Source organism: Pongo abelii, chromosome 18 (genome assembly GCF_028885655.2).
Source record: "Pongo abelii isolate AG06213 chromosome 18, NHGRI_mPonAbe1-v2.0_pri, whole genome shotgun sequence".
Classification (NCBI taxonomy): Eukaryota; Metazoa; Chordata; class Mammalia; order Primates; family Hominidae; genus Pongo; species Pongo abelii.
Genome location: NC_072003.2, coordinates 10790393 through 10797343, shown reverse-complemented (window position 1 = coordinate 10797343; position 6951 = coordinate 10790393).

The window sequence follows — 6951 nt, the reverse complement described above, 5'->3', positions numbered from 1 at the left end:
ACTTATTTCACAATGAAATACTAGTTAGCCTTAAAAAGAAGGAGAGCCTGCCATTTGTACAACATGGATAAACCTGAAGAACATTATGCTAAGTGAAATAAACCAGGCACAGAAAGAAAAATATTATAAAATTATTTTTTCTAAAGTCAAATATATAGAGGTAGAGATTAAAATATTGATTACCAGGGACAAGAAAAAGGAGCAGTGAAAAAATAAGGAAATGTAAGTCAGCTGATATAAGATAGTACATATATAGAACTAAGAAGTCTGAAGGTCTAATGTACAACATGAAGACTATAGGTAATAAAATTGTACTATATTTGGAATGTCTGCTAAATAAGTAGATTTTAGTTGTTTTTGCAACAAAAAACAAAAAAAAAGATAATGTGTGAGATGATGGATATGTTCATTTGTTTCACTATAACAGCCATTTTATCTGTATGTTACCCATAGCATTATATTGTATATGTTAAATACACACAATAAGATTTATTCTAAATAAATTTAAAAATCAACCAGTAAGTTGATGCTTTATATTCTTTTTCATAATATCCATCATCTTGGTACTGATTTCTATAAACTCACTTTTGTTCTTGACAATGAATGGTTAACATTTTCCTGTCTCTTTGCATGTCTAGTGATTTTTTAGTGTATACTGGACATGAATAAAGGAACATTATAGAGACTCTGGGTTCTTTCACTCTAAAGACTGTTGATTTTTATTCTCTAAGGAAGATCAGTTACTGAGTAATCGCCTTTAACATGTGTAGTCTTGGCATTATGCTTTGTTAAAGTAGATCTATAGAATCCCCAAGGTTTTTCCTAAGCCCCTCAAACTCCAAATGTTGATGTCTCTGCAGATTTTGGCAGGCTAGATTTTAAGCTTTGTTAGAGAAGATCCAGAAAAGACCTTACTCTATGATATATTCCCACATCATAGGAGTATTTTTCCTGGTTTCTCATCTGGATGACCAACATGTTAACAAGGTTTCTCAACTGTGGGTAGGCCACGACTCTCACATCTCCTAGTACTCATTAACCTGCAGTATTCTCTTCTCTCAGCCCATGGCAGTGACTCACTGGTAAGTCTTGCATAATTTTGCTCTGCACATGTGCATCCCTCAGCCAAGGAATCCTTTAGAATCCCTACAGAGACTTACTGAGATTTCTCTGTTCAGCTCCCTCCTTTCCAGTGCCCTGCCTTATAGCTTCCAGCCACTTCAGCAGTCCTGATCTCTGATCTCTGTCTCGTCAGATCAGTAGCACTGCTACTTCCTACCCAGGCTCCAACTCTCTGCACCATGATCCGAAGATTGTCCCAGCCAATACCACATTGATGTGGGTCTTACTTCATGAGTTTCCCACACTCCAGGATCACTATCTTGGGCTGCTTACTACCCAATGACTAGAAGCATAAATTTTGTTTAGCTTTATACTTTTTTAAAGCAGGGAGGCTAACCCAAAGCCAGCTGCTTTGTCAAGACTGGAAGTGGTATGATTTCTGGCATTTTGATTTGGGGGAAGGACGGTTCTCTTCACAAAGAACCCACTTCCTCTCATTCCAAGTTGCTTTGAGCAGTAGCATTGTGGGTCAAAAGCCCCCACTGTGCTTCTTCTGGTATCTGATTATGTCAGGGCGTGTCCAGAGGGTCTGTGGGGTAGGCCACTTTAGGGCCTATACTCATCCTAACAGAAAAGAGCTCCTAAGAGAAGTGGTCCAGGGGTTGGTGAAGAGGAATGAGTCTCCATTACTCATATCTCCTTCCATTCCAGCAATGTGGACAGAGCTTAAAATCCTAGAAAGATTGAGAGAGTGCACAATAACCAAAAATTCCATTTGCTGACATTTTTGAAGAAAGTTGATATCAATTGTAATAATAGTATTGGTTGAGCACTTACTACATTCCAGCCATGGCTAAAGAGAACTCTCCATGAACTAACTTATGTAATTTATACAAAAGCCTAATGACAAATGTTCTGTTACTATCCTGATTTTTCAGATGAGCTTAACCAACGTGCTAAGAAAATAAGTACCTTCCCCATGGTAAACCAACTTAACTAGTAAAAATAGAACCTTGCACCTTTGACGATCATTCTTCCCTCCCACTCAGTACGAGGTATACCAAGCAATCTGAGATGTATTATCTCTTTTAATTTTCTTAACTACTCAGTAAGGCCAGTAATTTACAGATGAGAAAGCTGAGGCTCAGAAAGGGGTAATTACTTTACCCAAAGTCCTTTACCTGATGAGTAGGAGCTCTGAGCTTTGAACCTGGTTTTATCTGATTCCAATCCAATGCTGTTTCTCTGGCCTTCCATGGAAAAAGTCCAGGAGCCCCCAGGGAATTCAGTGAGAAGAGAAAAAACATTTCATGGCTATTTTGTCCTTCAACATCTGGCATTGATGGTCTCAACCAGGGACATATCACAGTAGCAGGAAGGGGAAAGAAGTGGATTACAAGTGCTTGGGCTTGGGTGAGGGTGTAGATGAATGTGGGTCCTACAACTGTAGATCTCACACCGACAGGGAAATATTGTTTGTGCCTGGTGTTGAGACCTATTCTTACCACTATACTGAATTGGCCTGAGGGGGAAAAATTGTTACCCCTTTTATTTCACAAACTGCTTTGGAAAGTAGACAAGCTTAGTGTTGGCAATTTTGGTCTCTCCACAGCATGAGTTGTTTCCAATTGGGTTTGTAATAAGATAAATGATAGAGGTGCTGGCCCACAGGAAAAGAGGAAGGCTAGCATTCTGATCAGGAAAGTTTGCTTACACCAGCAATCAAACACGGTCTGAGTATGCCTCAGAGAAAGAGACACAACATGAATCAATTTGAACCTAAAATGACTCCCCAAAAGAAGATTCCCCTGATAAGTAAGCAAGCCTCATATAAAACAACAGCACAGTTACTTGCCTTTCTATTCCATTGCAACTCCACCACTTACTAGCTGTGGGTCCTTAGGCAGGTTATTTCACTTTCCCAAGCCTCAATTTTGTCATTTATAAAAATGAAAATAATAATGGCACTAATAAGACAGTATCTGTCAAATCAACCAGTGGCTTTAATGCTCAGGGGAGATCTTTTGAAGCAATTAACACTTGAACAAGACCTGAAGGATGAGACCAGGACAGACATACAAAAATCACATAAAAGAATATCCCAGGAAGGGTCACGAAGCATTAGGGAAACAGCAAGTGCAGAGGTCCTAGGGCAGGAAAGGATGTATGTGTTCAAGAAAGAGAAGGACAGTGTTGCTGAAACACAGAAAGTAGGAAAAAGGGAGAGAAAATCAGCTTAAAGCAGGGTCAGATCATGTAGGAAATTTAGGAGATGGTAAGAACGTTGTGTTTTATTCCAAGTGTAAAGGATGGTTTTTAGAGGATTTTAAAGTGAGAGAATAACATAACTTGGCTCATCCCAGAGTAACCATGGACGAATTGGATCTACAATGCTTACTAAAGTAACGAGTGCGGCAGCTGCAGGTGGAAATGCACAAAGTAAAAACTCAGTAAGTCGTAGCTGTCGTGCCTTTCATGGTTGTACCCATCTGGCCTGGTCCTGAGCAAAAGACATTGCTAAAAGGGCTCACTTCCCTGAAGTCAGAGGAAAGTTCCAATCAGGCCACCAACACCACCCCCTCAGGCCTGGGACAGCTAACTCAGGAGCAGAGTGATTTGATCCAGCTGAGCTTATTAAACCTTCCCAGCTTGCTGATGTGGTTATGAAGGTTAGTGATGAGGGAGCATCCTTACCTGGCTTTAGGGCATTACCTGCTGCTGGGGCTGCGCCTGGACTCCTGCCCTCAAGAGGAGGAGGAAATGATGTTTCTCTGCCTGTGCTCACTTGGCTGTTTTTATTGCTGAGACAGGCCCTTCAGGTAGCTACAAATGAGGGCAGGGACCATGGATGCAATCTGCCCACTCCCCGAGTCATAGAATCTTCCAGGGTCTGTGCTAGGAGGGACCTTCCCCTCATCTAATTATAATGCCAGAAATCAGCTACTGTTTGTTAAGCACCTACTATGCTCTACGCATAAGACAGTTACATTGCCTCTTTCAAGTATTTAACCACTCTTCCTGAGAAGCAATTTTTCCCTCCATTTTACAGAGACTCAGAGAGGTTAAGTAAGTTGCCTAAAGTCACACAGCTATTCAGTAGCAAAGCTAGGATTTTAACCTAGTGTTTTTACCTCCCAGCTTAGACTCTATGCTTCTATATCCCTTTTCCCCCATCTGAGACACGAAGACAGTAAAGGTAAGAATGCAGAAGAAATTGCTTTAAACCAGATGCCTCTATGTGTTTAAAAAAAAAAAAAACTTTCGTCACAGAAGGTAGGTTCTATCTGGCATCACAGCCTCTGTCTATGTGATCCTCAGAGAGCAGGACAAGTTGACCTTGATGCTCGGTTCTGGCTTTTAAGTTGAGAGATTCTGCTTCTGTGATCATTTCTGAAAAGACCCACAAAGAAGGTTGTTTAAATAAGACTGAAAACTGAACCAAATCAACAAATATTTATTGACCCCTTGATGTGCCAGGATTTATCAGTTAGTAAAGATTCATATACTCTACTTCTGGAGTCTGCTTCTGGCTAAGCTGGAGTAACAGATCAGATTTGCCCTTGCACCTGAAATAACTATGAAGACACAAAAAAATACAAGAAGGAATGGTTTGTTGTTGTTTTGTTTTGTTTTGTTTTTGTTTTGGAGATGGAGTTTTGCTCTGTCACCCAGGCTGAAGTGCAATGGCAGGATCTTAGCTCACTGCAACCTCCACCTCCCAGGTTCAAGCGATTCTCCTGCTTCAGCCTCCTGAGTAGCTGGGATTATATGCACCCACCACCACGTGTGGCTAATTTTTTTGTATTTTTAGTACAGACAGGGTTTCACTATGTTGTCCAGGGTGGTCTCGAACTCTTGACCTCATGATCTGCCCACCTTGGCCTCCCAAAGTGCTGGGATTACAGGCTTGAGCCACCGCACCCAGCCAAAGTAATGGTTTTAAAGCCAGGGGACCGCAGGCAATGGAGACAGTGACCCCTATGAGGTCAGAAACAAACAAGTTAAATCCTATTAATCCTTCTGCCTTGACAGAATTTCTAGGAGCAGCCCAAGGAGAGGGAAGCCAGGAAGAGCTTCCTCAACTCCATGGACTCTTGGAGTTGAGGAGATGGAGCTGTAAGACCAGGAAATCTGAAGTAAACAGAATTTGTAGGATGTAAAGGAGAGAGACCTGCAGACGCTCCCCTGGTGTATTGAGCAGAACACTGAACAGCACCTGGATGTGAGGAAACTACCCAAGCCCATGGAAAGAACGTCCAAAAGGATTAGAAGAAACACTGCCTGAGACTCACACAGGGTCAGAAACAGTACCTGTTCCTACTGCTCAGACTGGAAAAACTCATGATTCCCTGGGCACTGGCCAAAGTTCTTTAGAAAGGTCTTGCCTCAGCATTGGTAATGTTGTAAACCTTAGAACAGTATGGGGCAAAGGTAAGTCCCCTAGACGAAACCGCATCCTAAATATTTCCCTTTTTTCTTGCAACATAAATTGCCACAATAATTGTGGGGAAAAAGTTGGGGGAGATTGTAGCACTATTGCGTATAAGTTCCTAGTGGAGAATTTCCATCTTGAGCCAGGCTTAGCTCAAGTTACTGACCTAAGTTATTGAGAAGCAAATAAACAGTTTTGGAAGGAGAATCACAAACCCAGTCATTAAGTCATACCTGGAACAACTTTAACCAGGATTTTACAAAAATCTATGTCTATAGAGCAAGTGATAAGCTCATGGTAATTTTTTAAGTGTAAGTCATTTGTTTTCCATCATGCACTTTTTTAAAAGAGAGTTGCATGGGGACGAAAGTTTTCCAGTGATCTTTTTAACATGCTGCACTCCAGAGTACAATATTAAATACTAATTAATCAGTAGCAGAAAGACATTTTAAATTTGATTTAACATATATTCACTTCTGTCAGTTGTGTGGATATTGCATGTATATATATATAAAAAATCCACTGAACACCAAATAATTGTCAATGTGCTAGAGGAATGAGAGATAAAACAGAAACATATGGTTCTTATTCTCAAAACTAATGAGACTGCCTCATCTGAGTAATATTAAACTTTGGGAGTATCATAGGTATGAAATATTAAAACTTGGCCTGGGATCCCTTCACTAGAGTCCATAGAGTCACAACATGTATGTTGCTGTGCCTGTGGTCTGACTCAAGGCAGGCATTACTAATTGATAGGGACACTCAACGGATAAGCCAGACTGGCAATTGATTAAGGAGAAACCATTTCACCCTGGCTATTAGATTATCTCCTTCCGATGGTTTTCATCCACCTCAACTCAAGTCTTTGAACAGTTCCCATGTCCAAAGTATCTTAGTTGATTTCGTGCCATTTAGTTCTTTGAGAGACAGAATATTTGCCTCCTGGTTTGCTTTTCGCAACAATTGCTCCCTGCATGCCCTTCTGCCCTTCTTCATCCTCCAATATCATCCAATAACATTGCCATCATCATCAACCTCATCATCAGTATCATTTTCTGAACACTAACTATGAACCAGACTAAATACTAAAATTGAGACTAGGCCAGGCGCGGTGGCTCACACCTGTAATCCCAGCACTTTGGGAGGCCAAGGCAGGCAGATTGCCTGAGGACAGGAGTTCAATACCAGCCTGGCCAACATGGTGAAACCCTGTCTCTACTAAATATTAAAAAAAAAAAAAATTAGCTGGGCATGGTAGTGGGTGCCTGTAATCCCAGCTACTATGGAGGCTGAGGCAGGAGAATCACTTGAAACCGGGATTTGGAGGTTCCAGTGAGCTGAGATCACACCAATGCACTCCAGCCTGGGCGACAGAGTAAGACTCCGTCTCAATAAACAAATAAATAAATAAATAACAAAAATAAAAATAAAATTGAGACTAGATACTAAGGAGG